Source organism: Pseudophryne corroboree, unplaced genomic scaffold (genome assembly GCF_028390025.1).
Source record: "Pseudophryne corroboree isolate aPseCor3 unplaced genomic scaffold, aPseCor3.hap2 scaffold_1877, whole genome shotgun sequence".
Taxonomy (NCBI): Eukaryota; Metazoa; Chordata; class Amphibia; order Anura; family Myobatrachidae; genus Pseudophryne; species Pseudophryne corroboree.
Genome location: NW_026968515.1, coordinates 56925 through 82093, shown reverse-complemented (window position 1 = coordinate 82093; position 25169 = coordinate 56925). Strand labels below are relative to the sequence as shown.

At 37.1% G+C, this 25169-nt stretch overlaps 2 non-coding genes and 1 pseudogene across 2 annotated transcripts; all 3 read right to left on the bottom strand.

Moving 5' to 3' along the window:
* Positions 1 to 22616: 22616 nt before the first annotated feature.
* Positions 22617 to 22690, bottom strand: TRNAN-AUU (transfer RNA asparagine (anticodon AUU)). The gene has a single exon. It is a non-coding gene; the product is annotated as a tRNA-Asn (tRNA).
* Positions 22691 to 24250: 1560 nt separating this feature from the next.
* On the bottom strand, positions 24251 to 24392 carry LOC135003556 (U1 spliceosomal RNA; annotated as a pseudogene).
* Positions 24393 to 24544: 152 nt separating this feature from the next.
* On the bottom strand, positions 24545 to 24708 carry LOC135003524 (U1 spliceosomal RNA). Its single transcript, XR_010204537.1, has one exon. It is a non-coding gene; the product is annotated as a U1 spliceosomal RNA (small nuclear RNA).
* Positions 24709 to 25169: the final 461 nt, after the last annotated feature.

Below are 25169 nucleotides of genomic sequence, written 5' to 3'. Positions count from 1 at the left end.
TGTGGGTACGTCTGTATACGTCCAGGTGTTAGCATGTGTATGTATAGATGTTAGGTGTGGGTACATCAGTGTATGTCCAGGTGTCAGCACATGTATGTATAGATTCACATGTGGGTAAGCCGGTGTACGTCCACGTGTCAGCATGTGTAGGTATAGATGCAGGTGTGGGTACGTTGGTGTACGTTTAGGGGTCAGCGTGTTAATGTATAGATGTTGGTGTGTGTATGTCAGTGTACGTACAGATATAGGTGTGTGTGTGTGTGTGTGTGTGTGTGTGTATGTATGTATATGTATAGAGGAAGGTGTGATACATACATATAACACATACATGATAGATACATACATATATCACACACACGATAGATAGGATAGATAGATAGAACACATACATACAAGTTAGATACATACATACATTATAGATACATATATATACACACACACACATACGATAGATAGATAGATAGATAGATAGATAGATAGATAGATAGATAGATAGATAGATAGATAGATAGATAGATAGATACATATATATATATATATATATATCACAAACATATATGATTCATACATATATCACACACACATACATGATACATACATGAGAAAGACCTGGGATGGTGATGAGGCCAGGGCCCCCTGCTGATGTTGCGTTGAGGAAGGCAGTGTTCCAGGGCGGATGCCAGTCGGGGAGAGCGCCGCGCAGCCCGGGAAAAATACTGCTGAGGAGCTACATCTGGAAGAGCCCCTGGGAGGGAGAGTGCCACATGCCCCATCCTGCGCGGCAGACTCTGCAGGCCTGCACATGGGAAGGGAGGTCTCTGGCCACACGTACTCACCCTTCTGCTGAAGCCCCGCTGCTGTCCCCATCAGCGCTCTCCAGCGGGGAGCGGGGCCAGGATGAACCTCAACCTGTGAGAACTATCTTCATGATCAAGAGATCTCATATGCAAGATAAGTATGTGTTGGGATAGGGCTGGGGAGGGTGGCTGCTCGGGCACACCCCCGTCAAGTTAAGGAGATTTAACTGAGGAAGCACAAGGGAACTCTCGTCTGGGGACAACAACTGCAGGGAGACCACATCTTTTCAGATGAACATGGGAGGGCGGAAGGCTGCCTAATACTGAAGCACCCTCAGACATTAAACCATATGCAACAACTATTGCAAGCATTCCTGGGGGAAGGTCTGCAGCAGACGGATTTGCATACGGTGATGTCATCCAAGCAATGGGCCAAAGTTGGCTGGAACCCTCATCTGTATATGAAAAGAGAAAAGGGGCATGCAGGGCATGGCGGCCTTTTGCGGCGCTTGGATAACCCCAAGTTTGCATTAAACACCCCCACCCTCCTTCGGTGTGGGGCTCATGTTGGCCATGCCCAAGCCCCTGAAGCATTCAAGCTGATTTCTTGCAGCAGCTGGGCACTGTAACAGCTTCAGAGCTGCTCTACAAGACAAGTAAAAGGGTGTGGGCCCTGCAGCACCACCTGTAGTTTGCATACACACATATATAGGACAGCATCTCTTATATGCCCCAGGGTCAATAAAATAGTATCCTTGTCTAGGCTATCCATCCCCTCAGATAAGGTATTTGTCCATGCCGCTACAGCACTACACACCCAGGCCGACGCAATTGCCGGTCTGAGTAAGGTACCTGAATGTGTATAAATGGACTTCAGGGTAATCTCCTGTTTGCGGTCAGCACACTCTTTGAGGGTAGCTGTATCCTGGGACGGGAGGGCTACCTTCTTGGATAAGCGTGTTAATGCTTTGTCCACCCTAGGGGAGGATTCCCATCGTAACCTATCCGTTGATGGGAAAGGATACGCCATAAGAATTCTTTTGGAAATCTGCAGTCTTTTATCTGGAGATTCCCAAGCTTTTTCACATAACTCGTTCAGCTCGTGTGAGGGGGGAAAGGTTACCTCAGGCTTCTTTCCCTTGTACATATGTACCCTCTTGTCAGCGACGGGGTTCCTCTGTGATGTGCAAAACATCTTTTATTGCCATAATCATAAATCGAATGGATTTTGCCAATTTTGGCTGTAACTTTGCATCATCGTAATCGACACTGGAGTCAGAATCCGTGTCGGTATCTGTGTCAACAATCTGGGATAGTGGGCGCTTATGAGACCCTGACAGTCCCTGCAACATAGGATCAGGCATGGGTTGAAACCCTGACTGTCCCAAAGCTTCTGCCTTGTCTAATCTTTTGTGCAATGAGTTTACACTAGCATTTAAAACATTCCACATATCCATCCAATCAGCTGTCGGCGGAGACACCACATTCATTTGCTCCCGCTCCTCTCTAATATAGCCTTCTTCCTCAGACATGTCGACACACGTGTACCGACACACTTCACACACAGGGAATGCTTTTTCTGAAGACAGTTTCCCCACAAGGCCCTTTGGAGAGACAGAGAGAGAGTATGCCAGCACACCCCCCAGCGCTATATAACCCAGGAATAAAACAGTAACTTAATGTTTGCCCAGTAGTGCTGCTGTATGTAATTTGCGAATTATGTGCCCCCCCCCCCCTCTTTTCAACCCTCTTGTCTAACGTGGTATAAGCAGGGTAGAGTCCGGGGAGCTTCCTCTCAGCGGTGCTGTGGAGAAAAAATGGCGCTGGTGAGTGCTGAGGGAGAAGCCCCGCCCCCTCGGAGGCGGGCTTCTGTCCCGCTTAAACTGTAAAATTGGTGGGGGCTTATACATATATAAAGTGCCCAGCTGTATATATGTTATATTTTTGCGAAAGAGGTTTATATTGCTGCCCAGGGCGCCCCCCCTGCGCCCTGCACCCTTACAGTGACCGGAGTATGTGAGGTGTATGGGAGCAAAGGCGCACAGCTGCAGTGCTGTGCGTTACCTCAGTGAAGATCATGAAGTCTTCTGCCGCCTCTGAAGTCTTCTTTTCTTCTCATACTCACCCGGCTTCTATCTTCCGGCTCTGCGAGGGGGACGGCGGCGCGGCTCTGGGACGGACGGCGAGGGTGAGATCCTGCGTACCAATCCCACTGGAGCTAATGGTGTCCAGTAGCCTAAGAAGCAGGACCTTGCAACTCAGAGAGTAGGGCTGCTTCTCTCCCCTCAGTCCCTCGATGAGGGAGTCTGTTGCCAGCAGTGCTCCCTGAAAATTAAAAACCTAACAAAATACTTTCTGTCAGAAAGCTCAGGAGAGCTCCTGAAAAGCACCCAGTCTCCACTGGGTACAGTATTGTTTTCTTTCAAAAATCCACTTCATTTTCTTTACCCTATTATTAAAATGGTAATTGACAAAAACAAACTACATTGTCACCAGAAGAGCAATACAAAATGTACAAGTGATATATTAAAATCATCTTTCCAGCTTGAATTTCAATGATGCATTGGGTCAACAATTTTGTGAGAAACATCTTCACCCTTAAATAAAGATTTTCTTAATTCCTTACCTGTGTGCTAATTAGATATCACCTTGTTTTCACATTAAACAGACTTCCACATGAGAAAGCAGCAAGGATGCAGTGGCGTTAATGTTTCCTGGTGTCAACCTGTATTATTTCAGTAGACATTGAAATGAGGATACATCTTGCTGCCTTTCCAATGAAGCAAGTTTAATTTAGTAATAGGTGAAAAACCATCCCTACAAAGGTGTTAAGCAGAGACTTGGCTTTGTGGACACTTTTCAGAGAACAAATTTGTTAGCATAAAAATAAAGCCAGAAAATGAAGAGCTGTTTAATCACGCAATTTGATTTTTTTGCCAGCATATTTCTTTTTCTCTGCAACCCACTGCTAAATTGTGCTTCCTAGATGTTTTTATAAAATCGCTGAATCAAATCTAACTCTGATTACATCAGAGAAGGCCAGGTACCCTACACCATAACAGGGGGCATGAAATTTGACTTGTCTACTTAAAGATCACCAAAATCTGATAACAAGGTCAATTACGTCCCTGGGTGGGATTGAACCACCAACCTTTTGGTTAATAGTTGTACACACTAACTGATTGCGCCACAGAGACACTTTGCAAAACAACATACTGACAAATGCTAATAAGCATTCATCTAAAACGTTTCCTAGAAAAACTTAAAAAAGTCAATAATCTGGAGAGTTTTTGTAAGATGTTTCTTCTATCAACCAACGAAGAAACACATTGGTACTTTCCCATGATGAGTGAGTGCTTCAGGATCTCTTGCACTTACATGTGCAGCAGAGTACAGCAATGGAAGCATGCTGGGCCCATAACCCAGAGGTAGGCAGCTTGAAACTATCCTCTGCTATATGCATTTTTTTGTTTGTTATTTCAAGTAATCCAAAACTGGGATTGATATTTTGGCTCTTTTATTTTTACTTAAAGTACAATAACTTTTACCATTTTAATTTGTTTTAATAGTATATTGACAGTATTGTTTTCTTTCAAAAATCCACTTAATTTTCTTTACCCTATTATTAAAATGGTAATTGACAAAAACAAACTACATTGTCACCAGAAGAGCAATACAAAATGTACAAGTGATATATTAAAATCATCTTTCCAGCTTGAATTTCAATGATGCATTGGGGCAACGATTTTGTGAGAAACATCTTCACCCTTAAATAAAGATTTTCTTAATTCCTTACCTGTGTGCTAATTAGATATCACCTTGTTTTCATATTAAACAGACTTCCACATGAGAAAGCAGCAAGGATGCAGTGGCGTTAATATTTCCTGGTGTCAACTTGTATTATTTCAGTAGACATTGAAATGAGGATGCATCTTGCTGCCTTTCCAATGAAGCAAGTTTAATTTAGTAATAGGTGAAAAACCATCCTTACAAAGGTGTTAATCAGAGACTTGGCTTTGTGGACACTTTTCAGAGAACAAATTTGTTAGCATAAAAATAAAGCCAGAAAATGAAGAGCTGTTTAATCACTCAATTGGATTTTTCTGCCAGCATATTTTTTTTCTCTGCAACCCACTGCTAAATTGTGCTTCCTAGCTGTTTTTATAAAATCACTGAATCAAATCTAACTCTGATTACATCAGAGAAGGCCAGGTACCCTACACCGTAACAGGGGGTTTGAAATTTTGACTTGTCTACTTAAAGATCACCAAAATCTGATAACAAGGGAAATTAGGTCCCTGGGTTGGATTGAACCACCAACCTTATGGTTAATAGCCGTACATACTAACTGATTGCGCCACAGAGACACTTTGCAAAAGTCCGTACTGACAAAGGCTAATAAGCATTAATCTAAAACGTTTCCTAGAAAAACTTTAAAAAGTCAATAATCTGGAGAGTTTTTGTAAGATGTTTCTTCCATCAACCAACGAAGAAACACATTGGTACTTTCCCATGATGAGTGAGTGCTTCAGGATCTCTTGCACTTACATGTGCAGCAGAGTACTGCAATGGAAGCATGCTGGGCTCATAACCCAGAGGTAGGCAGATTGAAACTATCCTCTGCTATATGCATTTTTTTTTGTTAATTAAAGTAATCCAAAACTGGGATTGATATTTTGGCTCTTTTATTTTTACTTAAAGTACAATAACTTTTACCATTTTAATTTGTTTTAATAGTATATTGACAGTATTGTTTTCTTTCAAAAATCCACTTCATTTTCTTTACCCTATTATTAAAATGGTAATTGACAAAAACAAACTACATTGTCACCAGAAGAGCAATACAAAATGTACAAGTGATATATTAAAATCATCTTTCCAGCTTGAATTTCAATGATGCATTGGGTCAACAATTTTGTGAGAAACATCTTCACCCTTAAATAAAGATTTTCTTAATTCCTTACCTGTGTGCTAATTAGATATCACCTTGTTTTCACATTAAACAGACTTCCACATGAGAAAGCAGCAAGGATGCAGTGGCGTTAATGTTTCCTGGTGTCAACCTGTATTATTTCAGTAGACATTGAAATGAGGATACATCTTGCTGCCTTTCCAATGAAGCAAGTTTAATTTAGTAATAGGTGAAAAACCATCCCTACAAAGGTGTTAATCAGAGACTTGGCTTTGTGGACACTTTTCAGAGAACAAATTTGTTAGCATAAAAATAAAGCCAGAAAATGAAGAGCTGTTTAATCACTCAATTGGATTTTTCTGCCAGCATATTTCTTTTTCTCTGCAACCCACTGCTAAATTGTGCTTCCTAGCTGTTTTTATAAAATTACTGAATCAAATCTAACTCTGATTACATCAGAGAAGGCCAGGTACCCTACACCATAACAGGGGGTTTGAAATTTTGACTTGTCTACTTAAAGATCACCAAAATCTGATAACAAGGTCAATTAGGTCCCTGGGTGGGATTGAACCACCAACCTTTTGATTAATAGCCGTACATACTAACTGATTGCGCCACAGAGACACTTTGCAAAATTCTATACTGACAAAGGCTAATAAGCATTCATCTAAAACGTTTCCTAGAAAAACTTAAAAAAGTCAATAATCTGGAGAGTTTTTGTAAGATGTTTCTTCTATCAACCAACGAAGAAACACATTGGTACTTTCCCATGATGAGTGAGTGCTTCAGGATCTCTTGCACTAACATGTGCAGCAGAGTACAGCAATGGAAGCATGCTGGGCCCATAACCCAGAGGTAGGCAGATTGAAACTATCCTCTGCTATATGCATTTTTTTTTTGTTAATTAAAGTAATCCAAAACTGGGATTGATATTTTGGCTCTTTTATTTTTACTTAAAGTACAATAACTTTTACCATTTTAATTTTTTTTAATAGTATATTGACAGTATTGTTTTCTTTCAAAAATCCACTTCATTTTCTTTACCCTATTATTAAAATGGTAATTGACAAAAACAAACTACATTGTCACCAGAAGAGCAATACAAAATGTACAAGTGATAAATTAAAATCATCTTTCCAGCTTGAATTTCAATGATGCATTGGGGCAACGATTTTGTGAGAAACATCTTCACCCTTAAATAAAGATTTTCTTAATTCCTTACCTGTGTGATAATTAGATATCACCTTGTTTTCGCATTAAACAGACTTCCACATGAGAAAGCAGCAAGGATGCAGTGGCATTAATGTTTCCTGGTGTCAACTTGTATTATTTCAGTAGACATTGAAATGAGGATGCATCTTGCTGCCTTTCCAATGAAGCAAGTTTAATTTAGTAATAGGTGAAAAACCATCCTTACAAAGGTGTTAATCAGAGACTTGGCTTTGTGGACACTTTTCAGAGAACAAATTTGTTAGCATAAAAATAAAGCAAGAAAATGAAGAGCTGTTTAATCACTCAATTGGATTTTTCTGCCAGCATATTTTTTTTCTCTGCAAACCACTGCTAAATTGTGCTTCCTAGCTGTTTTTATAAAATCAATGAATCAAATCTAACTCTGATTACATCAGAGAAGGCCAGGTACCCTACACCATAAGAGGGGGTTTGAAATTTTGACTTGTCTACTTAAAGATCACCAAAATCTGATAACAAGATCAATTACATCCCTGGGTGGGATTGAACCACCAACCTTTTAGTTAAAAGCCATACACACTAACTGATTGCGCCACAAAGACACTTTGCGAAAGGGCATACTGACAAAGGCTAATAAGCATTCATCTAAAACGTTTCCTAGAAAAACTTTAAAAAGTCAATAATCTGGAGAGTTTTTGTAAGATGTTTCTTCCATCAACCAACGAAGAAACACATTGGTACTTTCCCATGATGAGTGAGTGCTTCAGGATCTCTTGCACTTACATGTGCAGCAGAGTACAGCAATGGAAGCATGCTGGGCCCATAACCCAGAGGTAGGCAGATTGAAACTATCCTTTGCTATATGCTTTTTTTTTGTTAATTAAAGTAATCCAAAACTGGGATTGATATTTTGGCTCTTTTATTTTTACTTAAAGTACAATAACTTTTACCATTTTAATTTGTTTTAATAGTATATTGACAGTATTGTTTTCTTTCAAAAATCCACTTAATTTTCTTTACCCTATTATTAAAATGGTAATTGACAAAAACAAACTACATTGTCACCAGAAGAGCAATACAAAATGTACAAGTGATATATTAAAATCATCTTTCCAGCTTGAATTTCAATGATGCATTGGGGCAACGATTTTGTGAGAAACATCTTCACCCTTAAATAAAGATTTTCTTAATTCCTTACCTGTGTGATAATTAGATATCACCTTGTTTTCGCATTAAACAGACTTCCACATGAGAAAGCAGCAAGGATGCAGTGGCGTTAATGTTTCCTGGTGTCAACTTGTATTATTTCAGTAGACATTGAAATGAGGATGCATCTTGCTGCCTTTCCAATGAAGCAAGTTTAATTTAGTAATAGGTGAAAAACCATCCCTACAAAGGTGTTAATCAGAGACTTGGCTTTGTGGACACTTTTCAGAGAACAAATTTGTTAGCATAAAAATAAAGCCAGAAAATGAAGAGCTGTTTAATCACTCAATTGGATTTTTCTGCCAGCATATTTCTTTTTCTCTGCAACCCACTGCTAAATTGTGCTTCCTAGCTGTTTTTATAAAATCACTGAATCAAATCTAACTCTGATTACATCAGAGAAGGCCAGGTACCCTACACAATAAGAGGGGGTTTGAAATTTTGACTTGTCTACTTAAATATCACCAAAATCTGATCACAAGGTCAATTACGTCCCTGGGTGGGATTGAACCACCAACCTTTTGGTTAATAGTCGAACACACTAACCGATCGCGCCACAGAGACACTTTGCAAAAAGTACATACTGACAAAGGCTAATAAGCATACATCTAGAACGTTTCCTAGAAAAACATTAAAAAATAAATAATCTGGAGAGTTTTTGTAAGATGTTTCTTCCATCAACCAACGAATAAACACATTGGTACTTTCCCATGATGAGTGAGTGCTTCAGGATCTCTTGCACTTACATGTGCAGCAGAGTACTGCAATGGAAGCATGCTGGACCCATAACCCAGAGGTAGGCAGATTGAAACTATCCTTTGCTATATGCATTTTTTTTTGTTAATTTAAGTAATCAAAACTGGGATTGATATTTTTGCTCTTTTATTTTTACTTAAAGTACAATAACTTTTACCATTTTAATTTGTTTTAATAGTATATTGACAGTATAGTTTTCTTTCAAAAATCCACTTAATTTTCTTTACCCTATTATTAAAATGGTAATTGACAAAAAAAACTACATTGTCACCAGAAGAGCAATACAAAATGTACAAGTGATATATTAAAATCATCTTTCCAGCTTGAATTTCAATGATGCATTGGGGCAACAATTTTGTGAGAAACATCTTCACCCTTAAATAAAGATTTTCGTAATTCCTTACCTGTGTGCTAATTAGATATCACCTTGTTTTCACATTAAACAGACTTCCACATGAGAAAGCAGCAAGGATGCAGTGGCGTTAATGTTTCCTGGTGTCAACCTGTATTATTTCAGTAGACATTGAAATGAGGATGCATCTTGCTGCCTTTCCAATGAAGCAAGTTTAATTTAGTAATAGGTGAAAAACCATCCCTACAAAGGTGTTAATCAGAGACTTGGCTTTGTGGACACTTTTCAGAGAACAAATTTGTTAGCATAAAAATAAAGCCAGAAAATGAAGAGCTGTTTAATCACGCAATTTGATTTTTTTGCCAGCATATTTCTTTTTCTCTGCAACCCACTGCTAAATTGTGCTTCCTAGATGTTTTTATAAAATCATTGAATCAAATCTAACTCTGATTACATCAGAGAAGGCCAGGTACCCTACACAATAACAGGGGGTATGAAATTTGACTTGTCTACTTAAAGATCACCAAAATCTGATAACAAGGTCAATTACGTCCCTGGGTGGGATTGAACCACCAACCTTTTGGTTAATAGCCGTACACACTAACTGATTGCGCCACAGAGACACTTTGCAAAAGTCCATACTGACAAATGCTAATAAGCATTCATCTAAAACGTTTCCTAGAAAAACTTAAAAAAAGTCAATAATCTGGAGAGTTTTTGTAAGATGTTTCTTCTATCAACCAACGAAGAAACACATTGGTACTTTCCCATGATGAGTGAGTGCTTCAGGATCTCTTGCACTTACATGTGCAGCAGAGTACAGCAATGGAAGCATGCTGGGCCCATAACCCAGAGGTAGGCAGATTGAAACTATCCTCTGCTATATGCATTTTTTTTTTGTTAATTAAAGTAATCCAAAACTGGGATTGATATTTTGGCTCTTTTATTTTTACTTAAAGTACAATAACTTTTACCATTTTAATTTGTTTTAATAGTATATTGACAGTATTGTTTTCTTTCAAAAATCCACTTAATTTTCTTTACCCTATTATTAAAATGGTAATTGACAAAAACAAACTACATTGTCACCAGAAGAGCAATACAAAATGTACAAGTGATATATTAAAATCATCTTTCCAGCTTGAATTTCAATGATGCATTGGGGCAACGATTTTGTGAGAAACATCTTCACCCTTAAATAAAGATTTTCTTAATTCCTTACCTGTGTGCTAATTAGATATCACCTTGTTTTCACATTAAACAGACTTCCACATGAGAAAGCAGCAAGGATGCAGTGGCGTTAATGTTTCCTGGTGTCAACCTGTATTATTTCAGTAGACATTGAAATGAGGATGCATCTTGCTGCCTTTCCAATGAAGCAAGTTTAATTTAGTAATAGGTGAAAAACCATCCCTACATAGGTGTTAATCAGAGACTTTGCTTTGTGGACACTTTTCAGAGAACACATTTGTTAGCATAAAAATAAAGCCAGAAAATGAAGAGCTGTTTAATCACTCAATTGGATTTTTCTGCCAGCATATTTCTTTTTCTCTGCAACCCACTGCTAAATTGTGCTTCCTAGCTGTTTTTATAAAATCACTAAATCAAATCTAACTCTGATTACATCAGAGAAGGCCAGGTACCCTACACAATAAGAGGGGGTTTGAAATTTTGACTTGTCTACTTAAATATCACCAAAATCTGATCACAAGGTCAATTACGTCCCTGGGTGGGATTGAACCACCAACCTTTTGGTTAATAGTCGAACACACTAACCGATCGCGCCACAGAGACACTTTGCAAAAAGTACATACTGACAAAGGCTAATAAACATACATCTAGAACGTTTCCTAGAAAAACATTAAAAAATAAATAATCTGGAGAGTTTTTGTAAGATGTTTCTTCCATCAACCAACGAATAAACACATTGGTACTTTCCCATGATGAGTGAGTGCTTCAGGATCTCTTGCACTTACATGTGCAGCAGAGTACTGCAATGGAAGCATGCTGGACCCATAACCCAGAGGTAGGCAGATTGAAACTATCCTTTGCTATATGCATTTTTTTTTTGTTAATTTAAGTAATCAAAACTGGGATTGATATTTTTGCTCTTTTATTTTTACTTAAAGTACAATAACTTTTACCATTTTAATTTGTTTTAATAGTATATTGACAGTATAGTTTTCTTTCAAAAATCCACTTAATTTTCTTTACCCTATTATTAAAATGGTAATTGACAAAAAAAACTACATTGTCACCAGAAGAGCAATACAAAATGTACAAGTGATATATTAAAATCATCTTTCCAGCTTGAATTTCAATGATGCATTGGGGCAACAATTTTGTGAGAAACATCTTCACCCTTAAATAAAGATTTTCGTAATTCCTTACCTGTGTGCTAATTAGATATCACCTTGTTTTCACATTAAACAGACTTCCACATGAGAAAGCAGCAAGGATGCAGTGGCGTTAATGTTTCCTGGTTTCAACCTGTATTATTTCAGTAGACATTGAAATGAGGATGCATCTTGCTGCCTTTCCAATGAAGCAAGTTTAATTTAGTAATAGGTGAAAAACCATCCCTACAAAGGTGTTAATCAGAGACTTGGCTTTGTGGACACTTTTCAGAGAACAAATTTGTTAGCATAAAAATAAAGCCAGAAAATGAAGAGCTGTTTAATCACGCAATTTGATTTTTTTGCCAGCATATTTCTTTTTCTCTGCAACCCACTGCTAAATTGTGCTTCCTAGATGTTTTTATAAAATCATTGAATCAAATCTAACTCTGATTACATCAGATAAGGCCAGGTACCCTACACAATAACAGGGGGTATGAAATTTGACTTGTCTACTTAAAGATCACCAAAATCTGATAACAAGGTCAATTACTTCCCTGGGTGGGATTGAACCACCAACCTTTTGGTTAATAGCCGTACACACTAACTGATTGCGCCACAGAGACACTTTGCAAAAGTACATACTGACAAATGCTAATAAGCATTCATCTAAAACGTTTCCTAGAAAAACTTAAAAAAAGTCAATAATCTGGAGAGTTTTTGTAAGATGTTTCTTCTATCAACCAACGAAGAAACACATTGGTACTTTCCCATGATGAGTGAGTGCTTCAGGATCTCTTGCACTTACATGTGCAGCAGAGTACAGCAATGGAAGCATGCTGGGCCCATAACCCAGAGGTAGGCAGATTGAAACTATCCTTTGCTATATGCTTTTTTTTTGTTAATTAAAGTAATCCAAAACTGGGATTGATATTTTGGCTCTTTTATTTTTACTTAAAGTACAATAACTTTTACCATTTTAATTTGTTTTAATAGTATATTGACAGTATTGTTTTCTTTCAAAAATCCACTTAATTTTCTTTACCCTATTATTAAAATGGTAATTGACAAAAACAAACTACATTGTCACCAGAAGAGCAATACAAAATGTACAAGTGATATATTAAAATCATCTTTCCAGCTTGAATTTCAATGATGCATTGGGGCAACGATTTTGTGAGAAACATCTTCACCCTTAAATAAAGATTTTCTTAATTCCTTACCTGTGTGCTAATTAGATATCACCTTGTTTTCGCATTAAACAGACTTCCACATGAGAAAGCAGCAAGGATGCAGTGGCGTTAATGTTTCCTGGTGTCAACCTGTATTATTTCAGTAGACATTGAAATGAGGATGCATCTTGCTGCCTTTCCAATGAAGCAAGTTTAATTTAGTAATAGGTGAAAAACCATCCCTACAAAGGTGTTAATCAGAGACTTTGCTTTGTGGACACTTTTCAGAGAACAAATTTGTTAGCATAAAAATAAAGCCAGAAAATGAAGAGCTGTTTAATCACTCAATTGGATTTTTCTGCCAGCATATTTCTTTTTCTCTGCAACCCACTGCTAAATTGTGCTTCCTAGCTGTTTTTATAAAATCACTGAATCAAATCTAACTCTGATTACATCAGAGAAGGCCAGGTACCCTACACCATAACAGGGGGTTTGAAATTTTGACTTGTCTACTTAAAGATCACCAAAATCTGATAACAAGGTCAATTACGTACCTGGGTGGGATTGAACCACCAACCTTTTGGTTAATAGCCGTACACACTAACTAATTGCGCCACAGAGACACATTGCAAAAGTATATACTGACAAGGGCTAATAAGCATTCATCTAAAACGTTTCCTAGAAAAACTTTAAAAAGTCAATAATCTGGAGAGTTTTTGTAAGATGTTTCTTCCATCAACCAACGAAGAAACACATTGGTACTTTCCCATGATGAGTGAGTGCTTCAGGATCTCTTGCACTTACATGTGCAGCAGAGTACAGCAATGGAAGCATGCTGGGCCCATAACCCAGAGGTAGGCAGATTGAAACTATCCTTTGCTATATGCTTTTTTTTTGTTAATTAAAGTAATCCAAAACTGGGATTGATATTTTGGCTCTTTTATTTTTACTTAAAGTACAATAACTTTTACCATTTTAATTTGTTTTAATAGTATATTGACAGTATTGTTTTCTTTCAAAAATCCACTTAATTTTCTTTACCCTATTATTAAAATGGTAATTGACAAAAACAAACTACATTGTCACCAGAAGAGCAATACAAAATGTACAAGTGATATATTAAAATCATCTTTCCAGCTTGAATTTCAATGATGCATTGGGGCAACGATTTTGTGAGAAACATCTTCACCCTTAAATAAAGATTTTCTTAATTCCTTACCTGTGTGATAATTAGATATCACCTTGTTTTCGCATTAAACAGACTTCCACATGAGAAAGCAGCAAGGATGCAGTGGCGTTAATGTTTCCTGGTGTCAACTTGTATTATTTCAGTAGACATTGAAATGAGGATGCATCTTGCTGCCTTTCCAATGAAGCAAGTTTAATTTAGTAATAGGTGAAAAACCATCCCTACAAAGGTGTTAATCAGAGACTTGGCTTTGTGGACACTTTTCAGAGAACAAATTTGTTAGCATAAAAATAAAGCCAGAAAATGAAGAGCTGTTTAATCACTCAATTGGATTTTTCTGCCAGCATATTTCTTTTTCTCTGCAACCCACTGCTAAATTGTGCTTCCTAGCTGTTTTTATAAAATCACTGAATCAAATCTAACTCTGATTACATCAGAGAAGGCCAGGTACCCTACACAATAAGAGGGGGTTTGAAATTTTGACTTGTCTACTTAAATATCACCAAAATCTGATCACAAGGTCAATTACGTCCCTGGGTGGGATTGAACCACCAACCTTTTGGTTAATAGTCGAACACACTAACCGATCGCGCCACAGAGACACTTTGCAAAAAGTACATACTGACAAAGGCTAATAAGCATACATCTAGAACGTTTCCTAGAAAAACATTAAAAAATAAATAATCTGGAGAGTTTTTGTAAGATGTTTCTTCCATCAACCAACGAATAAACACATTGGTACTTTCCCATGATGAGTGAGTGCTTCAGGATCTCTTGCACTTACATGTGCAGCAGAGTACTGCAATGGAAGCATGCTGGACCCATAACCCAGAGGTAGGCAGATTGAAACTATCCTTTGCTATATGCATTTTTTTTTGTTAATTTAAGTAATCAAAACTGGGATTGATATTTTTGCTCTTTTATTTTTACTTAAAGTACAATAACTTTTACCATTTTAATTTGTTTTAATAGTATATTGACAGTATAGTTTTCTTTCAAAAATCCACTTAATTTTCTTTACCCTATTATTAAAATGGTAATTGACAAAAAAAACTACATTGTCACCAGAAGAGCAATACAAAATGTACAAGTGATATATTAAAATCATCTTTCCAGCTTGAATTTCAATGATGCATTGGGGCAACAATTTTGTGAGAAACATCTTCACCCTTAAATAAAGATTTTCGTAATTCCTTACCTGTGTGCTAATTAGATATCACCTTGTTTTCACATTAAACAGACTTCCACATGAGAAAGCAGCAAGGATGCAGTGGCGTTAATGTTTCCTGGTGTCAACCTGTATTATTTCAGTAGACATTGAAATGAGGATGCATCTTGCTGCCTTTCCAATGAAGCAAGTTTAATTTAGTAATAGGTGAAAAACCATCCCTACAAAGGTGTTAAGCAGAGACTTGGCTTTGTGGACACTTTTCAGAGAACAAATTTGTTAGCATAAAAATAAAGCCAGAAAATGAAGAGCTGTTTAATCACGCAATTTGATTTTTTTGCCAGCATATTTCTTTTTCTCTGCAACCCACTGCTAAATTGTGCTTCCTAGATGTTTTTATAAAATCATTGAATCAAATCTAACTCTGATTACATCAGAGAAGGCCAGGTACCCTACACAATAACAGGGGGTATGAAATTTGACTTGTCTACTTAAAGATCACCAAAATCTGATAACAAGGTCAATTACGTCCCTGGGTGGGATTGAACCACCAACCTTTTGGTTAATAGCCGTACACACTAACTGATTGCGCCACAGAGACACTTTGCAAAAGTCCATACTGACAAATGCTAATAAGCATTCATCTAAAACGTTTCCTAGAAAAACTTAAAAAAAGTCAATAATCTGGAGAGTTTTTGTAAGATGTTTCTTCTATCAACCAACGAAGAAACACATTGGTACTTTCCCATGATGAGTGAGTGCTTCAGGATCTCTTGCACTTACATGTGCAGCAGAGTACAGCAATGGAAGCATGCTGGGCCCATAACCCAGAGGTAGGCAGATTGAAACTATCCTCTGCTATATGCATTTTTTTTTTGTTAATTAAAGTAATCCAAAACTGGGATTGATATTTTGGCTCTTTTATTTTTACTTAAAGTACAATAACTTTTACCATTTTAATTTGTTTTAATAGTATATTGACAGTATTGTTTTCTTTCAAAAATCCACTTAATTTTCTTTACCCTATTATTAAAATGGTAATTGACAAAAACAAACTACATTGTCACCAGAAGAGCAATACAAAATGTACAAGTGATATATTAAAATCATCTTTCCAGCTTGAATTTCAATGATGCATTGGGGCAACGATTTTGTGAGAAACATCTTCACCCTTAAATAAAGATTTTCTTAATTCCTTACCTGTGTGCTAATTAGATATCACCTTGTTTTCACATTAAACAGACTTCCACATGAGAAAGCAGCAAGGATGCAGTGGCGTTAATGTTTCCTGGTGTCAACCTGTATTATTTCAGTAGACATTGAAATGAGGATGCATCTTGCTGCCTTTCCAATGAAGCAAGTTTAATTTAGTAATAGGTGAAAAACCATCCCTACATAGGTGTTAATCAGAGACTTTGCTTTGTGGACACTTTTCAGAGAACACATTTGTTAGCATAAAAATAAAGCCAGAAAATGAAGAGCTGTTTAATCACTCAATTGGATTTTTCTGCCAGCATATTTCTTTTTCTCTGCAACCCACTGCTAAATTGTGCTTCCTAGCTGTTTTTATAAAATCACTAAATCAAATCTAACTCTGATTACATCAGAGAAGGCCAGGTACCCTACACAATAAGAGGGGGTTTGAAATTTTGACTTGTCTACTTAAATATCACCAAAATCTGATCACAAGGTCAATTACGTCCCTGGGTGGGATTGAACCACCAACCTTTTGGTTAATAGTCGAACACACTAACCGATCGCGCCACAGAGACACTTTGCAAAAAGTACATACTGACAAAGGCTAATAAACATACATCTAGAACGTTTCCTAGAAAAACATTAAAAAATAAATAATCTGGAGAGTTTTTGTAAGATGTTTCTTCCATCAACCAACGAATAAACACATTGGTACTTTCCCATGATGAGTGAGTGCTTCAGGATCTCTTGCACTTACATGTGCAGCAGAGTACTGCAATGGAAGCATGCTGGACCCATAACCCAGAGGTAGGCAGATTGAAACTATCCTTTGCTATATGCATTTTTTTTTTGTTAATTTAAGTAATCAAAACTGGGATTGATATTTTTGCTCTTTTATTTTTACTTAAAGTACAATAACTTTTACCATTTTAATTTGTTTTAATAGTATATTGACAGTATAGTTTTCTTTCAAAAATCCACTTAATTTTCTTTACCCTATTATTAAAATGGTAATTGACAAAAAAAACTACATTGTCACCAGAGGAGCAATACAAAATGTACAAGTGATATATTAAAATCATCTTTCCAGCTTGAATTTCAATGATGCATTGGGGCAACAATTTTGTGAGAAACATCTTCACCCTTAAATAAAGATTTTCGTAATTCCTTACCTGTGTGCTAATTAGATATCACCTTGTTTTCACATTAAACAGACTTCCACATGAGAAAGCAGCAAGGATGCAGTGGCGTTAATGTTTCCTGGTTTCAACCTGTATTATTTCAGTAGACATTGAAATGAGGATGCATCTTGCTGCCTTTCCAATGAAGCAAGTTTAATTTAGTAATAGGTGAAAAACCATCCCTACAAAGGTGTTAATCAGAGACTTGGCTTTGTGGACACTTTTCAGAGAACAAATTTGTTAGCATAAAAATAAAGCCAGAAAATGAAGAGCTGTTTAATCACGCAATTTGATTTTTTTGCCAGCATATTTCTTTTTCTCTGCAACCCACTGCTAAATTGTGCTTCCTAGATGTTTTTATAAAATCATTGAATCAAATCTAACTCTGATTACATCAGATAAGGCCAGGTACCCTACACAATAACAGGGGGTATGAAATTTGACTTGTCTACTTAAAGATCACCAAAATCTGATAACAAGGTCAATTACTTCCCTGGGTGGGATTGAACCACCAACCTTTTGGTTAATAGCCGTACACACTAACTGATTGCGCCACAGAGACACTTTGCAAAAGTACATACTGACAAATGCTAATAAGCATTCATCTAAAACGTTTCCTAGAAAAACTTAAAAAAAGTCAATAATCTGGAGAGTTTTTGTAAGATGTTTCTTCTATCAACCAACGAAGAAACACATTGGTACTTTCCCATGATGAGTGAGTGCTTCAGGATCTCTTGCACTTACATGTGCAGCAGAGTACAGCAATGGAAGCATGCTGGGCCCATAACCCAGAGGTAGGCAGATTGAAACTATCCTTTGCTATATGCTTTTTTTTTGTTAATTAAAGTAATCCAAAACTGGGATTGATATTTTGGCTCTTTTATTTTTACTTAAAGTACAATAACTTTTACCATTTTAATTTGTTTTAATAGTATATTGACAGTATTGTTTTCTTTCAAAAATCCACTTAATTTTCTTTACCCTATTATTAAAATGGTAATTGACAAAAACAAACTACATTGTCACCAGAAGAGCAATACAAAATGTACAAGTGATATATTAAAATCATCTTTCCAGCTTGAATTTCAATGATGCATTGGGGCAACGATTTTGTGAGAAACATCTTCACCCTTAAATAAAGATTTTCTTAATTCCTTACCTGTGTGCTAATTAGATATCACCTTGTTTTCGCATTAAACAGACTTCCACATGAGAAAGCAGCAAGGATGCAGTGGCGTTAATGTTTCCTGGTGTCAACCTGTATTATTTCAGTAGACATTGAAATGAGGATGCATCTTGCTGCCTTTCCAATGAAGCAAGTTTAATTTAGTAATAGGTGAAAAACCATCCCTACAAAGGTGTTAATCAGAGACTTTGCTTTGTGGACACTTTTCAGAGAACAAATTTGTTAGCATAAAAATAAAGCCAGAAAATGAAGAGCTGTTTAATCACTCAATTGGATTTTTCTGCCAGCATATTTCTTTTTCTCTGCAACCCACTGCTAAATTGTGCTTCCTAGCTGTTTTTATAAAATCACTGAATCAAATCTAACTCTGATTACATCAGAGAAGGCCAGGTACCCTACACCATAACAGGGGGTTTGAAATTTTGACTTGTCTACTTAAAGATCACCAAAATCTGATAACAAGGTCAATTACGTACCTGGGTGGGATTGAACCACCAACCTTTTGGTTAATAGCCGTACACACTAACTAATTGCGCCACAGAGACACATTGCAAAAGTATATACTGACAAGGGCTAATAAGCATTCATCTAAAACGTTTCCTAGAAAAACTTTAAAAAGTCAATAATCTGGAGAGTTTTTGTAAGATGTTTCTTCCATCAACCAACGAAGAAACACATTGGTACTTTCCCATGATGAGTGAGTGCTTCAGGATCTCTTGCACTTACATGTGCAGCAGAGTACAGCAATGGAAGCATGCTGGGCCCATAACCCAGAGGTAGGCAGATTGAAACTATCCTTTGCTATATGCTTTTTTTTTGTTAATTAAAGTAATCCAAAACTGGGATTGATATTTTGGCTCTTTTATTTTTACTTAAAGTACAATAACTTTTACCATTTTAATTTGTTTTAATAGTATATTGACAGTATTGTTTTCTTTCAAAAATCCACTTAATTTTCTTTACCCTATTATTAAAATGGTAATTGACAAAAACAAACTACATTGTCACCAGAAGAGCAATACAAAATGTACAAGTGATATATTAAAATCATCTTTCCAGCTTGAATTTCAATGATGCATTGGGGCAACGATTTTGTGAGAAACATCTTCACCCTTAAATAAAGATTTTCTTAATTCCTTACCTGTGTGCTAATTAGATATCACCTTGTTTTCACATTAAACAGACTTCCACATGAGAAAGCAGCAAGGATGCAGTGGCGTTAATGTTTCCTGGTGTCAACCTGTATTATTTCAGTAGACATTGAAATGAGGATGCATCTTGCTGCCTTTCCAATGAAGCAAGTTTAAATTAGTAATAGGTGAAAAACCATCCTTACAAAGGTGTTAATCAGAGACTTGGCTTTGTGGACACTTTTCAGAGAACAAATTTGTTAGCATAAAAATAAAGCCAGAAAATGAAGAGCTGTTTAATCACTCAATTGGATTTTTCTGCCAGCATATTTTTTTTCTCTGTAACCCACTGCTAAATTGTGCTTCCTAGCTGTTTTTTATAAAATCACTGAATCAAATCTAACTCTGATTACATCAGAGAAGGCCAGGTAGCCTACACAATAAGAGGGGGTTTGAAATTTTGACTTGTCTACTTAAATATCACCAAAATCCGATCACAAGGTCAATTACGTCCCTGGGTGGGATTGAACCACCAACCTTTTGGTTAATAGTCGAACACACTAACCGATCGCGCCACAGAGACACTTTGCAAAAAGTTCATACTGACAAAGGCTAATAAGCATACATCTAGAACGTTTCCTAGAAAAACATTAAAAAATAAATAATCTGGAGAGTTTTTGTAAGATGTTTCTTCCATCAACCAACGAATAAACACATTGGTACTTTCCCATGATGAGTGAGTGCTTCAGGATCTCTTGCACTTACATGTGCAGCAGAGTACTGCAATGGAAGCATGCTGGACCCATAACCCAGAGGTAGGCAGATTGAAACTATCCTTTGCTATATGCATTTTTTTTTGTTAATTTAAGTAATCAAAACTGGGATTGATATTTTTGCTCTTTTATTTTTACTTAAAGTACTATAACTTTTACCATTTTAATTTGTTTTAATAGTATATTGACAATATAGTTTTCTTTCAAAAATCCACTTAATTTTCTTTACCCTATTATTAAAATGGTAATTGACAAAAAAAACTACATTGTCACCAGAAGAGCAATACAAAATGTACAAGTGATATATTAAAATCATCTTTCCAGCTTGAATTTCAATGATGCATTGGGGCAACAATTTTGTGAGAAACATCTTCACCCTTAAATAAAGATTTTCGTAATTCCTTACCTGTGTGCTAATTAGATATCACCTTGTTTTCACATTAAACAGACTTCCACATGAGAAAGCAGCAAGGATGCAGTGGCGTTAATGTTTCCTGGTTTCAACCTGTATTATTTCAGTAGACATTGAAATGAGGATGCATCTTGCTGCCTTTCCAATGAAGCAAGTTTAATTTAGTAATAGGTGAAAAACCATCCCTACAAAGGTGTTAATCAGAGACTTGGCTTTGTGGACACTTTTCAGAGAACAAATTTGTTAGCATAAAAATAAAGCCAGAAAATGAAGAGCTGTTTAATCACGCAATTTGATTTTTTTGCCAGCATATTTCTTTTTCTCTGCAACCCACTGCTAAATTGTGCTTCCTAGATGTTTTTATAAAATCATTGAATCAAATCTAACTCTGATTACATCAGAGAAGGCCAGGTACCCTACACAATAACAGGGGGTATGAAATTTGACTTGTCTACTTAAAGATCACCAAAATCTGATAACAAGGTCAATTACGTCCCTGGGTGGGATTGAACCACCAACCTTTTGGTTAATAGCCGTACACACTAACTGATTGCGCCACAGAGACACTTTGCAAAAGTACATACTGACAAATGCTAATAAGCATTCATCTAAAACGTTTCCTAGAAAAACTTAAAAAAGTCAATAATCTGGAGAGTTTTTGTAAGATGTTTCTTCTATCAACCAACGAAGAAACACATTGGTACTTTCCCATGATGAGTGAGTGCTTCAGGATCTCTTGCACTTACATGTGCAGCAGAGTACAGCAATGGAAGCATGCTGGGCCCATAACCCAGAGTTAGGCAGATTGAAACTATCCTCTGCTATATGCATTTTTTTTGTTAATTAAAGTAATCCAAAACTGGGATTGATATTTTGGCTCTTTTATTTTTACTTAAAGTACAATAACTTTTACCATTTTAATTTGTTTTAATAGTATATTGACAGTATTGTTTTCTTTCAAAAATCCACTTAATTTTCTTTACCCTATTATTAAAATGGTAATTGACAAAAACAAACTACATTGTCACCAGAAGAGCAATACAAAATGTACAAGTGATATATTAAAATCATCTTTCCAGCTTGAATTTCAATGATGCATTGGGGCAACGATTTTGTGAGAAACATCTTCACCCTTAAATAAAGATTTTCTTAATTCCTTACCTGTGTGCTAATTAGATATCACCTTGTTTTCACATTAAACAGACTTCCACATGAGAAAGCAGCAAGGATGCAGTGGCGTTAATGTTTCCTGGTGTCAACCTGTATTATTTCAGTAGACATTGAAATGAGGATGCATCTTGCTGCCTTTCCAATGAAGCAAGTTTAATTTAGTAATAGGTGAAAAACCATCCTTACAAAGGTGTTAATCAGAGACTTGGCTTTGTGGACACTTTTCAGAGAACAAATTTGTTAGCATAAAAATAAAGCCAGAAAATGAAGAGCTGTTTAATCACTCAATTGGATTTTTCTGCCAGCATATTTCTTTTTCTCTGCAACCTACCGCTAAATTGTGCTTCCTAGCTGTTTTTATAAAATCACTGAATCAAATCTAACTCTGATTACATCAGGGAAGGCCAGGTACCCACACCATAACCAGGGGTTTGAAATTTTGACTTGTCTACTTAAATATCACCAAAATCTGATCACAAGGTCAATTACATCCCTGGGTGGGATTGAACCACCAACCTTTTGGTTAATAGCCAAACACACTAACCGATTGCGCCACAGAGACACTTTGCAAAAAGTTCATACTGACAAAGGCTAATAAGCATTCATCTAGAACGTTTCCTAGAAAAACTTTAAAAAGTCAATAATCTGGAGAGTTTTTGTAAGATGTTTCTTCCATCAACCAACGAAGAAACACATTGGTACTTTCCCATGATGAGTGAGTGCTTCAGGATCTCTTGCACTTACATGTGCAGCAGAGTACTGCAATGGAAGCATGCTGGGCCGATAACCCAGAGGTAGGCAGATTGAAACTACCCTCTGCTATATGCATTTTTTTTAAATTAAAGTAATCCAAAATTGGGATTGATATTTTAGCTCTTTTATTTTTACTTAAAGTACAATAACTTTTACCATTTTAATTTGTTTAATAGTATATTGACAGTATTGTTTTCTTTCAAAAATCCACTTAATTTTCTTTACCCTATTATTAAAATGGTAATTGACAAAAACAAACTACATTGTCACCAGAAGAGCAATACAAAATGTACAAGTGATATATTAAAATCATCTTTCCAGCTTGAATTTCAATGATGCATTGGGGCAACGATTTTGTGAGAAACATCTTCACCCTTAAATAAAGATTTTCTTAATTCCTTACCTGTATGCTAATTAGATATCACCTTGTTTTCACATTAAACAGACTTCCACATGAGAAAGCAGCAAGGATGCAGTGGCGTTAATGTTTCCTGGTGTCAACCTGTATTATTTCAGTAGATATTGAAATGACGATGCATCTTGCTGCCTTTCCAATGAAGCAAGTTTAATTTAGTAATAGGTGAAAAACCATCCCTACAAAGGTGTTAATCAGATACTTGGCTTTGTGGACACTTTTCAGAGAACAAATTTGTTAGCATAAAAATAAAGCCAGAAAATGAAGAGCTGTTTAATCACTCAATTGGATTTTTTTGCCAGCATATTTCTTTTTCTCTGCAACCCACTGCTAAATTGTGCTTCCTAGCTGTTTTTTTTTATAAAATCACTTAATCAAATCTAACTCTGATTACATCAGAGAAGGCCAGGTACCCTACACCACAAGAGGGGGTTTGAAATTTTGACTTGTCTACTTAAAGATCACCAAAATCTGATAACAAGGTAAATTACGTCCTTGGGTGGGATTGAACCACAAACCTTTTGGATAATAACCGAACACGCTAACTGATTGCGCCACAGTGACACTTTGCAAACTTACATTCTGACAAACGCTAATAAGCATTCATCTAGAACGTTTCCTAGAAAAACTTTAAAAAGTCAATAATCTGGAGAGTTTTTGTAAGATGTTTCTTCCATCAATCAACAAAGAACATTCAAGCTGATTTCTTGCAGCAGCTGGGCACTGTAACAGCTCCAGAGCTGCTCTGTAAGGCAACTAAAAGGGTGTGGGCCCTGCAGCACTACCTGTAGTTCGCATTGTGCGTTGGAAGGCACAAAGTAAGCAGACGGGAGAAGTCAGGATAGTGCGCAAGGGCATAGAAAGGAGCGGCTCAAGAAAAGAGAAGTGGAAACAGACAGAAAACTAGGCTGGAGAGAGACCTGAGACAAAGAGATCTGAATTATATGAGAGCCGACCAGGGGAAACACAAATTATGCAGTCGAGTTTCCCACATTTGGGGAAATCGCTGGAGCAGCACACACAGAGTGCAATGGGTGAGCCTTGCCCTGGGAGAAGCACCTTCATGATCATAGTATCTCACCTGGCAGGTAAGTAGGAGTTGGGCAAGAGCTGAGGAGGGTCGCTGCTCGGGCACCCCCCTGTCAAGTGAAGGAGATCCAACTGAGGCAGCACAAGAGAACTCTCGAAAGAAGAACAAGGCTAGAGGAAGATCTGAGACACAGAAATCTGGCTTTTACCAGAGCTGACCAGAGGAAAGCACAAACACAGTCCCCCACTACCACAAATAATGCAGTCGAGTTTCCCACATTTGGGGAAATCACAGGGGTCAGCATACCCAGAATGCAATGAATGAACCTCACCCTGGGAGAACAATCTTCATGACCATGGTATCTCCTATGCAAAATAAGTATGATTTGGGATAGGGCTGGGGAGGGCCGCTGCTCAGGCACATCTCTGTCAAGTAAAGGAGATTCAACTGAGGCAGCACAAGGGAACTCTCATCTGGGGACAACAACTGCAGGGAGAACACATATTTTCAGATGAACATGGGAGGGCAGAAGGCTGCCTAATACTGAAGCACCCCCAAACAACAAACCAAATGCAACAACTAGTACAAGCATTCCTGGGGGAAGGCCTGCAGCAGATGGATTTGCATATGGTGATGTCATCCAAGCAGTGGGTCAAAGTTGGCTTCAACCCTCGTCTGCATATGAAAAGAGAAAAGGGGCGTGCAGGGCATGGCGGCCTTTTGCGGCGCTTGGATGACCCCTAGTTCGCATTAAACACCTCCACCCTACTTCGGTGTGGGGCTCATGTTGGCTATGCCCCAGCCCATGAAGCATTCAAGCTGATTACTTGCAGCAGCTGGGCA